The sequence below is a fragment of the Dreissena polymorpha genome, chromosome 8 (genome assembly GCF_020536995.1).
Source record: "Dreissena polymorpha isolate Duluth1 chromosome 8, UMN_Dpol_1.0, whole genome shotgun sequence".
In the NCBI taxonomy this organism is placed as follows: Eukaryota; Metazoa; Mollusca; class Bivalvia; order Myida; family Dreissenidae; genus Dreissena; species Dreissena polymorpha.
In genome coordinates this window covers 78,029,425-78,053,516 of record NC_068362.1, presented here as the reverse complement: position 1 = coordinate 78,053,516, position 24,092 = coordinate 78,029,425, and the positions used below count along the sequence as shown (strand labels likewise).

The following is a 24,092-nucleotide window of genomic DNA, read 5'->3' as shown; positions in this document are numbered from 1 at the left end:
ACACAATGAATTGACTGCCGTGAATGTTTTTGATATTTGTAAGATGCAATTGGCACTCAAGAAATTATACATGTATTTTATTCAGAACATAACGGGGCTGATGTGTTGGAATTGTGGCCCTTCCCTAGTCCAAATAATTACAGTAGACGTAATCTACCGATGTGCATTGCATATCGACCTCATATTTATAAAGTAGCCCAAACCCCATAGCCACAGACCTGTGCGTGAAACTTTCAGATTTCTTTAGTCTGTTTACCATGCTATAATAACAATTTCTATAAACACATATTTATCATTTTATGACTATATAATGTCTGTGGTATACAGAGAAACCTGAAAATTACAAGTACTCGTGTCTAGTACTGTACAACTATTGTACTCCTCGTTGAGAAAACAACTACTTCATCTACATGTATTAAAATATCATAAAACATAATTTTCAATCAAGTTGGAAAAAATCAATAAATAAATGTCATATAAACAGGTTTGTCATGAACGTTGACGTCGCTCTTGGTTACCAGAAAAATTCCCACGCACGGATTTCAATTGTCATTGTTTACAATCAATTAAGTGCATAAGTACTTGAAATTGTATAGTGTTTTTTAAAAGTGTCCAGCTACAGGTGGTTAGCGTGTGGCTATAATACTAGTTAGTGAAAACATATTTTGGAATGATAAGTAATCATATTATAACGAAAAATCAACTTTTCTTTAAAAAAATAAGTTAAATATATATTCAACAAGGTATCCAACTCGAAATCATCCGAAAACGGGATGCATCGTTTTAAACAGCCATTACTTCATCAATTTTGCAGCGATTTTCACGATCTTGGTCTTATTCAACGCAGAAATAAATTTCCTTTCTGGAAATGTATATGTCTTGCAATATTTTTACAAATACTGGGTCAACTCTTAAGAAATAACACGATACACAACTCGCGTGACCCAGCTGTTATCGATCAGACAGTATTCATGACTGAAATCTTCACGGGGAAATGGGCATTTTCCCTGCAAAGTTCACGAACCTCGATACCATAATTCAATAAAACGTATGAAAAAAACATTCTTACCGTGCTTGCCGTAGAATTATGCATCAAAACTAACTGTCCAGCGCATTTTCAAACCTTTGTTTACATACATTTCAACCAACTGACATTTTAAACACAAGAGTGATTTCATTGCTCCAATGCGGAGTTGTGTCTTTACAACTGGAGATTTCATTCATAAATACGGTCTAATCGATCACAACTGGGTCAAGCGAATTATGTATAGCTTTATTTCTTAAAATTTGACCCAGCATGTGTAGAAATATAACAATATATATACATTTCCTAAAAGGAAATTCATTTCTGCGTTGAATAAGATCGGGTCATGAAAATCGCTGCAAAATTAATTTAGTAATGGCTGCTCAAAACGATGCACCCCGTTTTCGGATGATTTCGAGTTGGATACCTTGTTATATATAAAACGGTAGTGATTTTTTTTTATAGAAAATTTGATTTTTCGTTTAAAAATGATTATTTATCATTCAAAAAGATGTTTTCACTAATTATTATCATAGCCACACGCTAGCCACCTGTGTGTCCAGTACGTGTGCCGGGAGAACAGGGCTTAATGTATTTTTTGTTAAGCTCTATAATATTTATATCCAATCTGTATGCAAAAATGTCGGTGAACATTATTCCGGTGTTAATTTTTGAAAATATTGAGGCATTCGTTAATTATGGATCTAAAACGGAACATTAATCCGCAAAAAAAACACCGGGCATATTGCATATTAGATCGGACACATGAAATTATTTCGAAAGAAAGCAATAAGAGTTTCAATTCTACATGAGTAAGTCTCGCTGTGCACGATTACGCTCTTACTGCTCGTATATATTTGACTCTTGGCAAATACCTAGTGTTTTATTTTGCTTAATCTAAATTGTGTCATGCATCTATATGTACTTAAAGCAGCATGACCAACAGCTCTTTCATATGTGAAAGAGATTGACACGAAATACCTACCCATCTATAATAAAGTTTATATGTGCACTTCAATAATATAGTTTTAAAGCATTTTATGTGGTGCAATATAAAAGTACTCTAGTAATTTTGAAATTATGTAATCGATTTCCTCTCAACATACATGCAAAGTTCCAGATAACTTTTTCAGCAAAATCTTGGTTTACACTCTATAATAATCCAGCTTTAAAGTCTATTATTAATTCTTTTTTTTCAGGTAAATATAATTTTTGGCACATCCGCATTTAGGTTTATAGTCTAAGAAGAGCTCATGACAATTGCCGGGTTACAGCAGACTTTTTGCGATAAAATGACCAGATAATGGAAAACGTTCGGCTTTTCGACTGTTGTAAAGATGGTCTGTTATTCATAATAACGTTAAAGTACTGTTGATTTCATAATTGTAATGAGGGCCTAGACGAGTGGGAACTCATTGATAAAATGTTTACATTATATGCATTGATATTGAGTTTTACGCATGATCACACATTTTGAATTCTTATTTTATTTTTCCAATGTGTAACCGTACGCACAGATTTTAAGTCTACTTTTTTACTAAATTTAATTCAATTTTTTACGACTTAAAGCGTCTTATCTGGAGCTCTGCATACATGCATTAGTAGCATATATTGAAATATATCCATAGACTTTCTTTGGTTATTGAAGGTAAATTACTGTACAAAAAGTATGGTTAGTCATTAACCAAAAAAAAGTTAAGTCTACAAACACGCGGTTAATTTCGGTTCAGTAGCAAATATCTTACAAAGGTGCGCAACTTCTCCTATAACATAAAATTTCCGTTATACGCCGTAAATTTCCGTAGTCCTCCGTAGCATCTCGGAATGACTGTCAATTGACATCATTGTATCATGCATGATAGTATGTTGCTTTGTGCTTGGGTGAAACTCACATCTTACCATCGCGTTAATTTATTAAACGCATTAATATTTGATTCCATTATGCACTGCGCCTATTGCACAAGTCTCTCTGCACAAACCAACATACACATATGCAGCATGCAATTAACGAACAAGAATGTTGCATCTGTACACATGCATGATACCATTAAGCAGAATGTAAATAGACATTGGACATCAGGCAAGATGTAAGTGTCATCAAGCATGAAAAGGTGTCTACATACTAATTGAAAGTACCATCAAGAATCATGACACAGTCACAAAGAAGGATGTAATTTTTACCTAAATACCCTTCCATATTTGTCGGCACTGTGTGTTTGCCTAATTTCACTGAAGAACGTCTACTGGTAAATCTTACAAAAAAGTGATAAATAAGACTGAGTAGCAATTTTTTCGGCGTTGCTGTTTAACGTCAAATTTGGCCTTTCAACGAACTTCTTAAAAGCCCATTGAATTTTAATGAAGAGGTTTCCCGCTTGTAGGTCCGAATGAATTAAATCAAATTTTGCAATTGGCAATTTGATAGAAATCCCCATAAAACATTGCACATAGCTTTCTGAAATAAACAGGCCACATTGAACGCATTCACAATATCCAACAGCTCTCTTTGCAAAGACCTATCTAGTGTTTCTTGGCCGTGTAAGATCTATAATTAGAACATCGTCACCTAAACATCTACTAATAGAAGAGCATATTTTGGGGAAACAATTCAATAAGAGTATAAAACGTCCACGATCAATAATGTGTAGTTTGTTAAAGATATCACGGCAGTAAAAACATAGCACTTTAAAGAGACCACAATCTGGTACATTTTGTCAATTGTTGCGTCCGTGGCGGACAATACATTTTTAAAAAGAAAGCGTACAAAAAAGCAAACACAAAGTTCTTCGTAAGCTTGTTTTAATCTTAAAAACACATAATCGACAGTCATTCCAGTCAAATACAATACTAACAGTCAGCACTCTAGAGATCAAAATTGCGGATATAAATATTTAATTCAGGGATATCAAGTGTATCAAGTTCGAATTCCGGTAAAAATAGCCGGTAGTCTGGGGCATTAGGTCCCTTACAGGGATAAAAGGTAAATCCCCGCCCGAGCCGTAGCTAATTGATTTATTGTAGTCTTTCTAGTTGCAATTTCTGGTGAGTACAATGCGGAATATTACGGATATTTGCAACATGTCGAAGATTTTCGGAAAGTAGCGAAGAGGTTTTCGTCAGTTAATATTCATGTCCGTGCCGGCCGCTAACTTATCAGAATCAATAAAAAAGAACCAGGAAAAATCGGTACCGATCGCAAATTTCCGGAATTCCGATAAAGCTTCAAAATTATTTGTTCTCAAATGATCGCGTACTCGAACGAATTTCGTCCCTACGCCTCCAACTCCCTTTAAATCTCATCGGACGTACATTGATCTCAAAATCTATCCTTGACGACTCAAATCATATTTCCTGAATAGTTTGGCCTATTGACGTCCCTGTAATTATAACAATTGTCTTTTGGATAAACACCGCTAAGTTGTTGCAATATAATAACCGTTTAAAATAGTTACCGGTTTTCATTTAATAAAATGATTAAGTCATATTCGAGATTTCAGCGATTGCCAATATTTTGCTTTTGTTTCTCATAAGCATATGGTGCTTGGTATCTGCTATTGACTCCTATGTAGATTGCAAATATTACATAACCCTTACAGCGGCCGAGCGCAGATATCTGCACTTGGCCGCTAAAAAGAAAAATCTTTGCGCATTAATTTAATTCAAATCTCATTATCATAATCAAAATCATCATCATCGTCGTCGTCGTCACTACTACCACCACCACCATCATCATCATCATCATCTTCTTCTTCTTCTTCCTCCTCCTCCTCATCATCATCATTAACAACAACAGCAACACCAACTTAACATCATCATCAAACAACAATAAACATCGGAAGCATACAATGTGCTTCATCAACCATACATAATTATATGCGTTAAAACACCATAATAGAACAGCATGAATGAAGCTGTCTATTACTTACTTTTATATTTCCTATACCAATATTTTTTTTCGTTAATTGAAGGACTAGTTGAAATCTTCTATAAAAGCCCTCCCCCCCCCCAAATAAAAAAATAAAACATAATAATAATAACCCTAGCAAACAACAATAAACATAGGTTAGTTAGTATACACTGTGCTTTAGCAACCATGCATAATGAATGTTTATGACTTCGGACCGTTGTGATCAAATTTAAAAAAGCAAGATGGTATGTTTGCGGCACACAACACATAGATAATTATAGTTTTATACCTTAAACGTAGTTCATCAAAATAAAGATAAGTTATTATCTATGTAATACTTAAATTAGGTTTATAACGTATGCATATTTGTCTAAAACTTGTGAAATGTGATTCGTAAGCCGACGACAACATTATCATTCGGACCCTTCTCCCCACCTAACAATCGAGATTAAACACCTGTGGAGATCCCGATCTTATCAATGAATAAACCGGTTCAATGATGTCAAGTCAAATAAAACATACTATTACTATCCAAATAAATATCTATCAAAAAATGTACCTACTTAACTAAAACTAAACTTAAACGATTAGCAAGAAAAATATATAAAGAAGAAGCAGGCAAAGTAGACAAATTAATTGTAACATATGTTTTCTCAGTCTCCCACTGTTGAACAATATAAATAGTATTTATCGCCACCCCAAAAGGGATCTTTATCACACGTTTGGCTCAACTAATATATAATTGTGACAGGACATACTGTCAACAAATACCTTGTTAATGTTTAATACATAACTCCAATCAAAGGTTAACTTCCAAGGAAACTGCGGCATGTTAAAACTGTTGATTATGACAAAATGTTGTTTAGTACAAATCAGTACAATAGCGTCTGTTATGTGGCCTATACTAATCCAGTTAAATAAAACTTTAATCGCAGAAAAGTTTAGATTCTTTACACCTTTAAAGGGGCCTTTTCACAGATTTTGGCATTTTTTTTTAACTTATTCATTAAATGCTTCATATTGATAAATGTAAACATTGGATCATAAAAGGTCCAGTAAAAAGTCAAGAAAAAAAAAAAAAAAAAAAAGGAAATGAACATTGCCCGGAGCAGGGTTCGAACCAGTGACCCCTGGAGTCCTGGCAGAGTCCTGTAGTATAAACGCTTAAGCCTACTGAGCTATTACGCCGAGTACACATTCTTGACGTATTTTATACCTTATATAAGCAATCTTCGTAGTTTCACAAAATTTAACGACAAAAACAGAACTCTCCAAATTATTCAATCGTTTCGCGTTGCAACGCTTTATAATTTTTAGGTTTTAAAATCGTCAAAAGATGCATATAATGGCTATATTAGAGCATGGTTAATGTTCAGTATTACTGTTTCCTCACAAATATCATAACTAAAACGAAAACTTACGAATCTGAAACAACTTTTTTCAATTTTGTCAATTTACCAAAGCGTGAAAAGATCCCTTTAAGAAAATATATATAACAGTTCTTTCCTGTTTTAACAAAATGATACATTTAAAAATAAATTATGAAGCATCGCTAGCAATATTAGAAAGAGACGTAGAAGGAGAATTATTATCAATAGTAGCAGTAGCAGCAGCAGCAGTAGCAGCAGCAGCAGCAGCAGTAGCAGTAGCAGAATCAGTAGCAGTAGCAGTAGCACTAGCAGTAGCAGTAGAAGTAGCAGTATCAGTAGCCGTATCAGTAGCAGTAACAGTAGCAGTAGCAACAGCAGCAGAAGCAGCAGCAGCAGCAGTAGCAGAAGCACTATGAGTAGCAACAGCAGCAGCGGCAGTGGCATCGGCAGTGGCAGTGGCAGTAGCAGTGGCAGTAGCAGTAGCACTATCAGTAGCAGCAGCAGCAGCAGCACTGGCAGCGGCAGCGGCAGTGGCAGTGGCAGCGGCAGCGGCAGTGGCAGCGGCAGTGGCAGCGGCAGTGGCAGTGGCAGCGGCAGCGGCAGCAGTAGCAGTAGCAGTAGCAGTAAGAGTAGCCGAAGCAGTAGCAGTAGCGGCTTTTTGCTTTTTTGTTTTAGAAGTGTTTGTCGTATAAGAAGAACGCAAGGAAGACAAATTAATTGTAACATGTGTTATCTTAGTCTCCGATGTAGTAGTATTTGTTGTATCTACACAGCCATTTTTCAGTCACCTGAGAGACATGTTTTTATAAGAGATTTAATTGTGGACCAATACATCGTGTATTAATATCAGTGTACCCACTGGGACACCACATGGGGCGAGGATTAACAGATAAACTAGGCCTTCAATTAATTATGCGCCTAGAGGCAAACAATACTATAACTTACTGATAATTTTAGGATTGGAATGTGTTTGTATCTTATTTGAAATTAGCTAGCTTAATTCAAAAACTAATTATAGCCTCAATATTATCACAAGAACATCATCACATATTCATTGTGCAATATATAATCATATCACCATCACAATATGCCAGAGCGTTAGTATTTATTGTGCATACATATCCTACAGCAACATTTACAAAACTTATTACAAACCAACCGCTCAAGCTTTAATTAAGATTGATTTCAATTTATATTATGACATACATTAAAGATCACTGTCAATTAATTAAAAAATAGCTTGATGCTTCGTACTCAGCAATTTAAATAAAAGAAACGTTGCGTACACATTAATTGGGGTTAATAAAAAAAGTCTGCAATTAAAATAATCAAATTTAAATATTACTAGATTTAGTTTCAAATTGTCGCTCAAAAAATGTATCAGTTAAATCAGTTACTAGGGAATCGATTTGTTTAATCTCCGCAATCCAATAATAATTATGGTGTTTGTATGACAAATTAATAGCTATTCGTCATTGAATGTATGATACTCATACAAATATTGAAACAATAACCACAACAACAACAACATATGTGATTATGTATATATCTTCTTCAGATACTCTGTGTCATACTTTCAAAATTATCCTCATAAGATTCATAATAATAAAATAAACACTATTGCAATCTTAGTAAAAACCAACTTAGCCGTTATGCTAATGATTTTATGTTCAGTATGCGTGTACATTTCAATATTATATAACAACAAGTGTTCACAAATACCTATGTTTAATAAATATTAAAAACATGAGAACCAATGAAGGTATTTCATTTTAATAGACTAGTTTTACCGTGTGTGTACATTCATATAAAATCTTTTGAAAATCACACTTGAGATAATGTCTTTAGGTTTTGCTATTTCTAATCGATTTAAACACCATAAAACCACCGTATTTTCTCTTACATTCTAAATTTTCTTACATTTCCTTTTTAAGCCAAAATATTTATGTATTCATGATTCTAAATTTTCGGACATACGGATTTTCGTACAGTCAGTTAAACAGCGCTATTTTATCAGATTTTGACCCTGTTTTTGCTTATCTGATGACCCTTCGGTCATGCATTTTTACAACCGGATTAAAGTAATAAAACAGAATCATGCCTAAGGGCAATCGACCATTACATTTGCGTACTTGGGTAAATTACCTTGTAAACCTCTAATAAGCAATGGTTCCTTCCAACAGCGTTTGAAATGATATCGTATTAAGAAAGCCAAACGTTTATTGTTTTTACTTTTTATGTATTATTTCAGTTGATTGCAAAGCTGTTAAGTTGTATTTTTAAAGTAAAGAACGAAGGGAACAACACAATAAAATTATGTACACTGATGTATTATTTCTACTTCAATTAAATAATTGACAAACAAACATAACACACTTGTCTCTCAATATTTTTCGTATTTAAATTTTCCAACACGAAAAACAATATCTTTAAGTGAACGGAAACTTATAATTATTACGGCATATAGTAAAAGCAGAGTTGTCTGAACCATAAGTAAAATAAAAAATAAAAAATGACACAGCTTATTTTTCCCTCAAGTGTTAATGATAATATGGATAAACAATTAAAAATACATAAAGTCAATTGTGTTGATTACTCGTTATTGAAATATTGCAATGCCAATTATAAGACATCTGATTAAAAACAAAATGTATGGTGGAATACCTAATCTGGAAATACAAACTAATGATACTATTAATGCAACAACAACAATCACATCTTTTCAAGCGCAATCAGAAAACTGCTACAGCTTTGTATTAACAAACATAAATATGTTTGTGCTTATAGATTTAGATAAACTTCAAATCTTTAAGCGTGCTATGAATTGAATATAATTTATATTTAAAAGTTTTGCTACTCTGTTGATAACTAGCAACAGCAAAAAGGAAGATACCATTTTTTATCATCTAATTTTATTTATATTTCATTGTTTATTTGTTTATGATCACAAGGATTGTTTGGATAACAGAGTGTGTCTAGATATACCGGTACCCTTAAAAATATTTTTATGAATTGCAATTAAGCGTAGAAATTAAACAGGCCCTAATACAGACACCATTTTTATCGGAATGCGATTATAGTTTCAATAGCAACTCGTAACGCTTTTTGGATTGAATGTGTAATGACTACTTTTAGCGACAAATTGACTTGGTCAAATACTGCATCTTAAACGGATAAATAAAATTGAAACCATTTATTTTCAATATTATCAACATTATTATTTAGTTATTAATACATTAAGCAGCAAACTCTATTAATCAAAAAGATTTGATATAACATCCGAATTCACTGCAAAAATGAGCTGAGCGATAGGTTTTACGGTTGTTGAAATTGTTCATGATGAGAATGACGATGACGACGATGATGACGATGACGACGACGAGGAGGAGAACATGATGATGATGATGACACTGATGATGATGATCACGACGATGACGACCATAACGATGTTGTTGGTGATAGTGACGATAATGCTGCTGCTGTTGCTGATGACGATGCTGCTGCTGATGATGCGGTGGAGGCGGAGGAGCAGGACGAGGACGAGGGCGACGACGACGACGACGACGACGATGATGATGATGATGATGATGATGATGATGATGATGATGATGATGATGACGATGATGATGACGATGATGATGACGATGATGATGATGATGATGATGATGATGATGATGATGATGATGATGATGATGATGATGATGATGATGATGATGATGATGATGATGATGATGATGATGATGATGATGATGATGATAATGATGATGATGATGATAATGATGAGATGATGATTATGTTGATGATGATGATCATGATAACGTTGATAACGATGATGTTGATGAAAATAACGATACTGTAAGTAGTAAATTAACTCATTAATTGTTATTATAATACACAAGCACATGCTAATGGATCTGTATCCGCAAGGCGGTCAAATGAAAACTCACTTGGTATAAATATGAAAAATTGAATCAAAATATCATAATGCGGAGTGTTAAAATGTGTTCAAATCTAGCGAAATTGTTGCAGTACTTTTCTACCGAAACCAATGCTTAGCCCAGTTATTTTAAAAATAATTTCAAAATACCACGATACACGTCAATTGGCTAACAAATACATTTGTAAGTTTAACCTCACTCAAAAACAGTATTTATTGAAGACAGGGCGTCAACAATGTCCGAGTTTCTTCAACGTAGCTCAAGTACCTAAAGTACCTTTCCGTTTGATTTATCGCAGGATCCTGGGTCCGCACCCACAGTCTTTTAAAGTGTCTGCATTAAAAAAGATAATAATTGTTGTTTGTAATTAATCTTTGACAGCTCATAAAAACATGTAAATCCTCAATTCGTAGAGTTTCAGTATGATTTCATTTATTTAAAAAATAAAGACGGTTAACATATTTTATACACACATATATTAGTAGCTATACGCCATATAACATAGGACATAATGCATATTATAAATCAAAGCGCTGAAGGCACTTTAGTTGTTCGCTGTTGTCGTCCTTGATTAGCTTGTTCGCATTGCATATGCTTATCATTGTGCACAGGCTAATCTTATTTGACGTGCATTAAGCCTCGTTTTCCATGAAAGCAGCCAATATGTGCATATTTTAATGATAAACACTAGACTGGCCAATGGCGTTTACAAGCTGGTATATACATTCACTGCTAGAGCAGAATCATTTGTCGTCTGCTGCAGACAGGCAGTGGTAATCGTTCCTAGCAGAGTGATTTGTGGTTCTTGCCGTACTTAAGTCTTCTAAGCACCTACTGATTTGCATTTATTACCCATTCTCTTGAAACGCCGACTAATAAAGTGCGATAAACCGCCTTTAAGCACTTGGCACATTAACAAATAAGAACATTCCACACCTAACCGAGAACCGACGTCTTTAATCGCGAAACTATTACCAGAAATTGAATACCGCCAGAAACAACAATGAGCTCACTTCGATTAAATATAAATACACTATATTCATTGCGTCCTAAGCAATCAGACATATCAACCGAAAATGCCAGCGAATACAGTATTATATATGACATCGGTCTTATATATCGCCTCAGACATGCGAGAGCGCCACGATGAGTGAAGAGTGTGTGTATGAGAGTTTGTTTACAGGTCCTACTGGCCTCTTCACGAGATTTGTGTAGCCCGACATGAATGATGAATGAATTGGATGTAGTAACAGTTATATGAACACGATATATCCGTACCAATATCCATGTGAGCATATACTAATAATAATTAATTTTTTAATCGCCATAAGCTTGAAAATAAACGTAAATAGATACAACAAAGACCAATTCGGAGACTTTAAAAATTTTAAATTACCTCCACTGCAATAGAAAATATATATGGAGACTCGCATTCTATGGAATATCAAAATCGCAATATATCTTTCTCCGAAATTTTTTTCTGGTAAAAATCATCTTAAATTTAGCTGTATATTCGTATGTAATTAATTAAACAAGAGTTATAAAAAGGCATCGCAAAAAATGTCGCGTTTTACTTGAATAAGTTACCTCCCTTAAGCCTATCGGAATATCAAAAATACGTATATAAACAAAACGCGTTCCTTGCATAAGTGACAATAAAGCGCGTGCCCGTGCCACTCGTCCTCCAAATACTTACTAAATATAGTACAACGTATCTACAATCATTGCGACTAACTCATACCTCAGTAAATAAGTAACCAGGATAAATATACGTTTAGGTAATTAAGATATAAAACATACATATAAAAATTTACATGTTCCCTGTCTGCCGAACCCGATCCATGGACTATAGCCACAAGAGGTTTCTATGTACCTATGTAGCCGGATTGCGCCCTCAGAGCGCCCAACACCGACACAGATCACGCTACTCTCCGGTCAAACACAATACTACATAGGACTGCTGCCTTTGTCACCATATTATCAGAATCATTAACGTGCAAAATGGAAACTTTCAACTGTCCTTTCACTTCATACATAAGCCTTTGCCGATCTTCAATGATCGCTTATTTCCGAGAGATGCATTTTATTTTTCAAACTTCGAATTTTGATATATGTTTAACTTATTCATTTAGATTACATTATTTTCACTATAAACATTGACTTTGATCCAATTATCATCTGAAAAATACGATTTCGCGATTTCTTCAAAGATCGAGCGAGCCTTTTTACCTGTTTACTTATATATATCTAATTTAAGGTTACACAGATGTAAAGTTGTCGTGGCCGAGTGGGTAAGGCGATGAAATCGAAATCTTTTGGGATTTTCCCGCGCAGGTTCGATTCCTGCCGACATCGCATACTTTTTGCGACGCGTTTTATTTCTTTTCTAACGTAATTTGATTTAATATAGCACATAAGCTATGTTTATTGTTAAATATGTTGAAAATTGTATGCACATCCTTCATTTTAAAATTAAAACAACGTTATGGCTAAATTGATTAATTTACTGCTGAAAATACGAATGATGCATGTTGCATTTTTATTTTTATTTCAAAAAGTAAACTGTAAATCTGTCTATTTTTTGGTATTTTTGCTGTATATAGTGTTTCTATAAAAACTTAGTTTAAAATATAACTTAAATGATACTATTTTGAATTTTATGACACTTTGTTTTTAACCGACCCAATTTTTACTTGGCTGAAATCACTTACATTTCATGGCGCTATTCCATAGATTAAAATTTGTAAAAAATAAATGTCTGTAAAAGAATACTTATTTCATCTTGTTTAAACTTTAAACACCTTTACTGCATCTGTACACACCAACTGCATTCCCATATTTGGAAATTTGAATGAATTATGGAACTTTTATATACCCCAGGGGTGAAAATAAACTGGACAAAAGCCGAGCGTGAGGGTGGTTTTGAAAAAATCGGTTTATTTTTTTTAAAGCATGGAAAGCTACCTACAAATTTGCATGTAGTTTAGTGAAATGATGCTGATTAGGAAATTAATTAATTAAATTATATTTGGATATGTGCCCATTAGAGGTGCGCAAGCTTAAAAAGGTAGAATAACCGAAATTCCCGTTCTTACACGTTGTAGCATGGATCGGGTATTGAACACGATACACGTGTGTATTAGCACCCTACTGTAGTCCCGGCGGGGTTATCAACTGCACCAATACACCGGTAAGCAACCAGGGGAATATCATATGAAAAAAGAACTATAATGCATGTTTGATTTGTTAAAGTGTGTCACAAAATTTCCCTAACTGCCGATGTCGGCTATAATTTCGGTATAAACATGCAAAGAAATTAACATATATATAATGTTAATGCCGATATGTTATTGGACATTTTGTATGTCAAATGTTCATTATTTGTATTAAAATTAAGACGATTGTATTGAACACGATACACGTGTGTATTAGCATCCTACTGTAGTCCCGGCGGGGTTATCAACTGCATCAATACACCGGTAAGCAACCAGGGGAATATCATATGAAAAAAGAACTATCATGCATGTTTGATGTGTTAAAGTGTGACACTAAATTTCCCTAACTGCCGATGTCGGCTATAATTTCGGTATAAACATGCACAGAAATTAACATATATATAATGTTATTGCCGGTATGTTATTGGACATTTTGTATGTCAAATGTTCATTATTTTTATTAAAATTAAGACGATGCTCATTTGCCAGAAAGCGTTTATTTCAAATTCAAAACAAGCAATAATCATACATAATACCAAAATATAAAACTAACAAAATGACAACACTCTCGCTTAACGCAACGTTCAGAAGCACGCGCACTTAACAAAATTATTGCAACTAATGCAAGCTGTAATTAATATGTGACTACTTGCTATACAACCAGTATCATGCGAAAATTGATCTTATTTAATTGTGGTTCCCTCTTTGAATTTATGTTGCCTGTCGACTTTTAGAATAATGTGTCAGTAAGAAATGTATTGCTTGCTCTACAACCAGCATCATGCGAAAATGGATCTTATTTAATTGTAAATCCCTCTTTGAACTTAAGTTGTCAGTCGACTTTTAGAATAATGTGTCAGTAATAAATGTTTTTCTTCAGTTTCACATGTTTTTTTAAGAAAATTTAGTTAAAGTTGCAAATGTGTCTTATTTATTTTTTTCTGTGTCTTCAATGTATCTTATTTATATGTGACTGCGTGCTTATTTTTTTTTCAAGAAATGAAAGATGCAAATGTGTCTTATTTTAATTTTATCCATGTCTTAAATGTGGATTATTTATATAAGATAAAATGATATACTGCCAGTGTCATGCAAAAAAGGATCTAATTTCTTAATATCCACATTCACGCTTTGTTCTTTATTAGCACCGTCTTTAATTAGGCTATCTATTTAAAGTACAGATTACTGTGAACTTAATAATTGTGCAACGGTGATGTTGATCCATTATCGTTGTTAATTTAAAATGTAGACAACAAGTTAGCAATCAATGAAATCAGTTATTTTGGAAGTAAATCTAATTTTTTCTGTACAGTAGCCAGGTGGATGTGTATTGAGCGGATAAGATAGGGATCACCACAACAAGTTTCTAATACACAGTATAGACTTCCCCTATTATTGTATTTGTTATTTACCTGATTGGAATAAATAAAGTGTTAAAGATCATTTCATGTGAAAAGCAGGATTTCTGACATAATTTCAATCGTTTTGCTTTTATACAAAATTTCATGGGACAATGAATATATTGGCGCGATGGAACACAATTTATAAATCAAGCTGACAGTATAGTATCATTTTTTAATTATGTGTAATTTAATTCGCATCTCTCCCTTAACTCGTTCAATGACACGTGAACTTATATCAATTATAAAACATCACGTGCATCATTAAATATTTTTTTTAATTATGAAAACATATATGTTCTACATGGTTTTGTTTAGTTTTTTTTCTCAACCAGAGAGACATTATAAAACATTGTTATATATAAAGCGCTTTACTTTTCTACATTACATAAAGATATATCGATTTTTTTTGTTAAGTGCACGTGCTTGACATATTTATAAAAAGGCAGTGTTTATTTTTGTAATAATATCGAAAATTGACATTTAATTTGATGCAATCCACATTGTTTAGCGGCCAAGCGCAGTATTCTGCTCTCGGCGGCCGATGGTGTATTGCAATATATACAATGAAAAGCTGGGTTTCTGACATAATTTCAATCGTTTTGTTGACGCGGAAGTGCTTTTTGGTGGCCAAAAATACTATTGTTCCCTTTATTTAAACCTAAATCAGTATTTTTTTACACTTGAAGGTCTGTACAGCGGGGATTTCGGTACCGGCGCGGGTTTATGTGCTTGTTAAGAATTACCGAAATCCCCGCTAAGAGGCAACATATTATCCTGATTTATGCTTTGATTAAACATTGATAACTAAATTGCAAAAGTGTATAGCATATTGTAAATAAGGTAGTACGATATCATTTGTTTCATCAGATTTGTTTGGAAAATACTTTCTGAAGACTTATTATTACTATGTCATGTTATATTTACATATACTTTTGTGTAACCAATGTTTTAAATGTACATTTTACCTTTTTTACATTCGTTTACACATTTTTCACATTAATAAACGATTTAATAATGGAAAAAATATTCTGATAAGAGTGTTTAAATGATTAACACTAATATGATTGTGTACAAATCAACATTAATGCAAAGCCAAAACCCAAACATAATGACATAAAGACCCTTTAAGGCGTAATATGGGGGATTGGCGTAAACATGGGTGATTTCGGCTCTGGGCGTACGAATGTAGCAGTACCGAAATCCCCGCTAATTATTTTCCAAAAGAAGTAACCGAATGGGAGATAATACATGTCACTGGTTGCTAATGAAAACAAACACTATAATAATTTTGTTGACACTTGAAGGTTTGTACAGCAGGATTTCGGTACCGGCGCGCGTTTAAGTTCTAGTGTAGAATTACCGAAATCCCCACTGAGAGGCAACTTAATGCTGTCAAGAGTGCTTAATAATTAAAATTAATATCATTTTTTTGCACCTTAACATTCATGTGAAGTCAAAAACCATTCATACCGATGACCTATTGACCCTTTAAGGCGTAAATATGGGGATTTCGGTACTAGGCGGGCGAATGTAGAATTACCGAAATCCCCTTTTCATCATCGCACATTAGTGTAACATAAATTTTAACACAATATATGTAGGGAAACTCATATGATTCGCGTAATGTGAAAATGATTATTATGCTATAATTCGACCACGAAACTTGACGTGACTTAATACCGGACATTATGGCCGTATTTGACATAAGACCCATTTTCGCATATTATCTTATCAATGCTTATATGAATTTGATTGCTATAATCTAATGCGTATTCGACACGGAATTATTGTCAAGGTTTTTCATTTTGTCAATATTTATCATAGCAGGGGACATTGCTGATATCAATATCGATACTGTTTTCATTTTCTGTCGAGAAATGATATGACTTATTATCAAGATTATTTTATAGTACGGTAGCGTTCTCTTCACAAGTGAGATTTATTTGTACTGGTAAATTGCTCTTATACTCACCATTCGGACTCGACGATCGGCTCGAATAAAAATGTTAGTCGCTTAAAAGTACAAATTCATCATATTGAGCACGATTATTATTATTATTATTATTATTATTATTATTATAATTATTATTATTATAATTATTATTATTATAATTATTATAATTATTATTATTATATAGCTTTTAGAAACTTATACCTTCAAAAAAATCCCATTGGAAAAAAAATCCCATGGGAAAAAAATCCCATGGGACAAAAAAATCCCATGGGAAAAAAATCCCATGGGATTTTTTTATTATTTTAAAACACGATTTAACGCGTTGAAATCGCGAGAAATGCTCATCATTTGTTAAAAGGTAGTGTTTCTGAAGGTTACATGAATAAATCTCTAAAAATCAGAAAAAAATCCCATGGGATTTTTTTTTCCCATAAAAAAATGGGATTTTTTTTTTATCAAAGTAAATTGAACGAAAATAAGCACAAATGCTTTAACAATGCTTAAAATCGATAACTAAGCACAAACGAACGTGTTTTATGTTTTTGAAAATCCCATGGGATTTTTTCTCCCATAAAAAAAGCTGGAGAAAAATCCCATGGGAGAAACCAAAATTCCCATGGGATAATGAAAAATCCCACGGGATATTACAAAAATCCCATGGGAACACCAACTTTGCAAATAAAGTTCATAGTGAAGAAAACGCATTTAACAAGCAAAAATAACCAATTATTAATCACAAGTTAGACTTTTATCTTATACTTTATCACAAATAAGCAAACCTTCAAGAAAAAGGGTACTTAAGTTTGCGAAATTTCGGTTTCGCAAAGTTTTTCCGGTGGCCGTTCAGTGAAAAATGCCCAAAATATCACTTTAAATAGATTGAAGTGCTGCGGCACTCTACCGGCCTACATATTATGCATATGAATACACTTCGAAACACACGCCCCTCTCCCCTCTCCTCACACACACACACACACGCACACACGCGCGCACACACGCACGCACCCACAGATAGAGAAATACGCAAGCACGTGCGCAAAAACACAATACTGGTTTAAAGATAACCAGCAGACAGTGATATAAAGTAACGAATTCCGAGTGTTTTGTTCATTGGTGCTCAGTCATTGGTGCTCAGTTAATCGATTGGATTATGCCACCACGATGTATATGTGTGAATTCAATTGTCTCATCGATTTACTATAATTAAGACAATTGACAAAGGCCAGGAAAAACTCCGGCGATTAATTTTACACCATCAAAAATCATAACTTACAATCAAGCATAAACTCAAGTCTCATGTAGGTTGTTTATTTATTTGTATGTTGTTTTTTTTTCAAGACAAAATATATGTCGTTATTTGCTAGGAGAATACAAATAAGGAAAAATGCTTCTTGGGTTGTATCAACATGAAGAAACCTCGATTTATATTTATTGACATACGACGCGTTAATTGTCTATTTCAAAAAATGCGTTTTACTACAATCGCGTCAAACTCAATACAGGTATTCCGCTTTACCACACAAAAACACTTACGTTTTTATGTTCCGCTTCGAACTCGTGTCCTGTTTTATTATGTCATATTCTTTCAGCTTATCAAATGGAAATATATTAGATGTGTTGATCATATCTAAACATTTGTTTTTCTCAAAAACGTCAACATTCTTCATAATTGCGTAGATAACCTGACAAAGTTCCTGCAAAGGAATATTTACACAAAACACGAAGTCAATCGGCATGTTATTACAAATTTAATAATACGTATATCTTATTTGCTGTTATTCACGTATATCCCTGCTTTTAATCATGAATCCGCATACCATTCTTGTTTAAATATTGATGATAAACTTAATTAAACAAAAACACAATAATTTTTTATTTGTTGTAGTAATTGTCCTAAAACCACGATGAAAGTGACGAGTTCGAACATACGCTGATTAAACGATAACCATGAAAGTTGCATTATGTGAGGAATATTCATTACTAGTATCACTCTTTAGAGGTCAAGTAGCAAGATGACGCAATACTTGTTCGAAGAGCTTAGACAATCCGTAAACATACCTGCCCAGGCAAACCTTCGCTGTCCGATTCTGCGGTAGAGATGTCGTGTGAAGGTTTAGCACGGACTAAAATATAATAACCAGGCAAGAATTGTTCGTTCGCCATGGAACTTGATATTTCTTATTATCAGCTACACTTTCAATTACAAATGTTATCATTTTCATACATGATGTAGGTTCAGAAATAGGCAATGTAACTGTTTTGCCTCATACAACATGCTTAATTATTATACGGCACAAACAAACTTGCATACAAGCAAACAAAAAAATTGTGTTATTCTGCAATTACCGGCGAGGTTACACATTTCGAGCATCGTCTTCCAACAAACAGTTGAACAGGTACATGCACCTTTAGTGTGATAATCGCATTTGTATCCATGAAAGTCACGCACCAATATACTCTAAACATGTGAATTACATTTACTTATTTTCCATAGGCTCCAAATACTTAAACAATATCAATATAAATATCAATAAATAAATCCAAACTATGGACATCCAATTACAGAATGTAGTTTTGCACATAAGTATTCGTTGTCTTTTATCGTTGAATTGATAATGTCATACGATGTTAAATTTGCACGTGATTGTTGTTTTTGCCGTTTCCGCTGAAGCTCAACAAGAATTGAATTTCAATGCAATTCATGCAACTATTTGTTCGTGTTTCAATGAGCACGCTTCAACGGATAGTTTATTATGGGAAAATTAAGGTACAACTTATCAACGGAGCAACCGTTTTTGACGAGTTTGGCGCGGAGTTTAGTAAGTAATAGTAAACATTTTAGACACAGTGGAAGATGAAGACTGAGTTAAAAGCCGTTTAAAAATGAAATCATACTTTAATGTCATAATATGTTTCCGAATATTTATGACCGTAAATTTAAATCGAGCGTTTTTTGTGTGTTTCTTTTCATTGTTTAAATGAATCAAGACAACTTTGTACGAACCTGAAGTGTTTTTGCTTTCAGGTGTTCCTATCACAGTTGGTTTTGATTCTACTTTATCTTGAGTTGGACCCACGCCTGATTTAACATAAAATAACACAATTTATAAATGCAAATGCAAGCTTTTGAAAATTATGAAATAAAGCTTTACCACGTTAGGTTTTATACAATATCTTTATACAGCAGATTAAAAGTTTAAACACGTTGACATGAAGAGATGAAACAGGATCCGGTTTTTCAGTTGTTTATCCTTGTATTTCATGAACTTTTGGGTCTTTATGTATTTTATAGCTCGTATAACAACGAATATAAGTTCAGAGTAAATATATACGCACATTTTGTCCTATCCTTCATTTAACCTTTCCTTATCTGAGTCTTATTAAAATGGGAATTAACTCACTCAAACGAAGGAATAAATTATTAAAAACCCACTGGACAATGCTAAAGCACATGTCGTATGAAGACAAAATAATAAATGTTCGAACCGGGTATGTCGCGGGGTTCAGTAACGGCCGTCACTTTGAATTGTGCAAAACTGTCTCTATCCATAGGAATACCGGCTGAAAAAAATGTATTCAATGCAAGTGTTATAATTATATTTAAAATATATAAACAAAAGTCGGTTGTAAGCTTGTGTGTTGTTCCAATTTGGGTTTCTGAACAATACGTAGAGAATGTTTTCACGTACACCCATATAATTGGTAGGTTGTTGACATAGGAGCAACGGAAGACGATGTCCTATTTTGAAATGAACAAGTCAAAGGAAAGGTCACAGGGGCTTTTGACATTAAATCAAGTCCGCGCAATATCTTAAGAATGTTATGATATATGATCATGCCCAGTATGCACATTTATGTAGTAGTTACTTGTGTCAAACGAAGTCGTAAATAGATTTTGAAATCACTTAGTCAAAGGTCAATGTCAAAGAGGCGTCTAAGGAGAAATTTATTTTGTACTACAGCATGTATATATTAATAACAATTTGTCCTATGACCTTGCATATTGGTTCAGTGGTGCTGTCTGAGGAAAATATGCTTGTTTATAGCATAATGTGTTTCCACGTTTTAAATACAGTTTGACATACAATTTAACACACTTTCATATTAACTGAAGTGCTGAATCAGGAGAAAGGGAGGGGGCCATTTAAATTGCAGTTATCTTGGTCAAATGTAACTGCACTGCATTTCAACTGGCATTTTGTATCAATAACTCAATCATATTTCGTATTTTTAGAACATTATTTTTTTCCTTTCTACATAATTACTAATTTTATTCTTCCGTGGACTTGTTGTGATCTAAGATCTGAAAAAAGTGGTTTTCTTCAGTTAATATGGCGTGCCTTTAGTAGCTTATGTAAACAAATAGGCGATCTACTCTTACAGTTGCTAACAGTGAACCAACAAACAAACTGCGGCTACAAAACCTGTATATGTCAGGTTTGAAATTACTAAATAACAATAAACCTATAACACACGTTTCATTGTGTTTGCCACCTTGCTCAACAGCGTATGTTTGGGAATTAAAATGCTTAGTATTAAATGCTTAGTTAAACACCTTCCGGAAATTCTCACTTTACTTGTTGACATACACGCCTATAAACCTTTATAGGTCAGTTCATGATAAAACTAATGGTTAAGGTAACGTGAGGGATAAAAATCATATATAATTTACAATCGTATCTTTTAACTGATTAATTATCAACTTATTTACATCCAGCGACAGGTACTTGTTCATTCATAAAGCTTTCTTTAACACATCCATTATTCTTCTTGGATTTTGATTGATCCGTGCGTGATGAACAGTGTGGAAGTGACCACTTCTCATTGCTTTAAACTTTCAGTCAAAGATCGATCAGCAGTTTAATATTGACGAATTAATTAATTATGTAAAAAAAATGCAAAGAAATGGCTGTAGGTCCAGATGAAATTTATCATCAATTTTATAAAAATATTTAAACTTAATCTTTGATTCTTTTTCTTGATATCGTCAACAACGGTTGTTTCCCAATATCTGTTAGGAACTATCGTACGTTTTTGTTTGTGTGTTTCTTTTGATTGTTTAAATACATCAAGACAAATTTGTTCGAACCTGACGTGGTTTTGTTTTCAGGTGTTCCTATCGCAGTTGGTGTCGATTCTTCTTTATCTTTCATTGGATCCACGCCTGAATGAACATAAAATGACACAATTTATTAATGCAAATGCAAGCTTTTAAAAAGTATAAAATAAAGCTATACCACGTGAGGTTTTATACAATATATAAATACAGCAAACTTAAAGTGTAAACACGTTGACATAATGAACCTTTGGGTCTGTATGTATTTTATAGCTCGTATAACAACATAAGTTCAGAGTAAATATATATGCACATATTTTACTATCCTTTATTTAACCTTTCATTATCTGAGTCTAATTAAAATGGGAATAAACTCACACATACGAAAGAATAAATAATTAAAAATCCACTGGACAATGTGTAAAGCACGTGTCGTATGAAGTCAACAATTAAATGTTCAAACCAGATTTGTCGCGTGGTTCAGTAACGGCCACCATTGTTAATTCTCTATCCATAGGAATACCGGCTGAGAAATGTGTTCAATGCAAGTTTTATATAATAATACTTAAAAACATATAAACACAAGTAGGTTTGTCCGTTTGTAATTTGGTCCAATTTGGTTTCTGAACAAAACGTAGAGAATGTTTTCACATACACCCATGTAATTGGTAGGTTGATGACCTAGGAGCAACGGAAGCCGACGTCCTATTTTGAAATGAACAAGTCAAAGGAAATGTCACAGGGGCTTTTGACATTAAATCAAGTCCGCGCAATATCTTAAGAATGGTATGATATATGATCATGTCCAGTATCTAGTGGTTACTTGTGTTAAATGAAGACGTCAATAGATTTCGATATCACTTAGTTAAAGGTCAATGTCACAGAGGCGTGTAACGGGACATTTGTTTGGTTCGACAGCATATATATATTAACAACAATGTGTCTATGACCTTGCATATTGGTTCAGTGGTACCATCTGAGGAAAAATAAGCTTGTTTATAGCATAATGTGTGACCACGTTTTAAATACAGTTTGACATACTCTTTAACACACTTTCATATAAACTTACGTGCTACAAAATCAGGAGAAAGGAAGGAGGCCATTTAAATTGCAGTTCTCTTGGTCAAATGTAACTGCACTGCATTTCAACTAGTATTTTCTATGAAAACCACAATTATATTTGGTTTTTTTTAGAAAAGTTTTTTTCCTTTCTGCATAATTAATAATTTTATACTTCCGTCGAATTGTTGTGATCTTAATCTGAAAATAGTGGTCTTCTTCGGTTAATATGGCGTGTCTTTAGTAATTTATGTAAACAAATGGGATGTCTACTCTTGCAGTTGCTAACAGTGAACCAACAAATAAACTGCTGCTTAAAAACCATTTAATGTCAGGTTTAAAATTACTTAACGTACATACATCTTTAACACTTTTTTCACTGTGTTTGCCGCCTGGCTCAAACGTTTATGTTGGGGAATTAAAGTGTTTCGTTAAACACCTTCCTAAATCCCTCCCTTTACTTATTGACATAAACGCCTATAAACCTTTATAGGTCAGTTCATGATAAAACTAATGGTAAAGGTAACGTCATAAATAAACTTATAGATAATTCACAATCGTATATTTAAACTGATAAATTATCAACTTATTCACACCCATCGACAGGTACTTGTTCATTCATATAACTTTCTTTAACACATCCATTATTATTCTTGAATTTTGATTGATCCATGCTTGATGAACAGTGTGGAAGTGACCACTTCTCATTGCTTTGAACTTTCAGTCAAAGATCGATAAGCAGTTTAATATTGACAAATTAGTTGATAATGTAAAACAAAAAATGCAAAGCAGTTGCTGTAGGTCCAGATGAAATTGATCATCAACTTTATAAACATATTCAAACTTAATAATTAAATATATTTCTTGATATAGTTTATGGTATCTGGTTAACAGGCTTGGTTTCTAATATACATGTATAAAAACAACATTTAGTTATTATTTTACCAAAACCGGAAAACATACTTCCGATCTTTCAATGTATAGGTATCTTACATTTACTGGCTATTTTTGTGAATTTTTGAACGTAAAGCAAATAAACGTCTTGTTGGTATTTAGAATCAAACGGTGTTGTAGTGTTTTCCAATATTCCAAACGGGTTTTCAAAAACCTTAAAGTATAAATCATCACCGAGTTCGTCTAGAAACTTAGTTAAGGGAATATTTTGT

At 33.4% G+C, this 24,092-nt stretch overlaps 1 protein-coding gene across 1 annotated transcript in view; it reads right to left on the bottom strand.

Moving 5' to 3' along the window:
- Positions 1 to 24,092, bottom strand: part of LOC127840655 (uncharacterized) — a 74,792-nt gene that overhangs the window by 9,728 nt on the left and 40,972 nt on the right. The window lies entirely within an intron of this gene.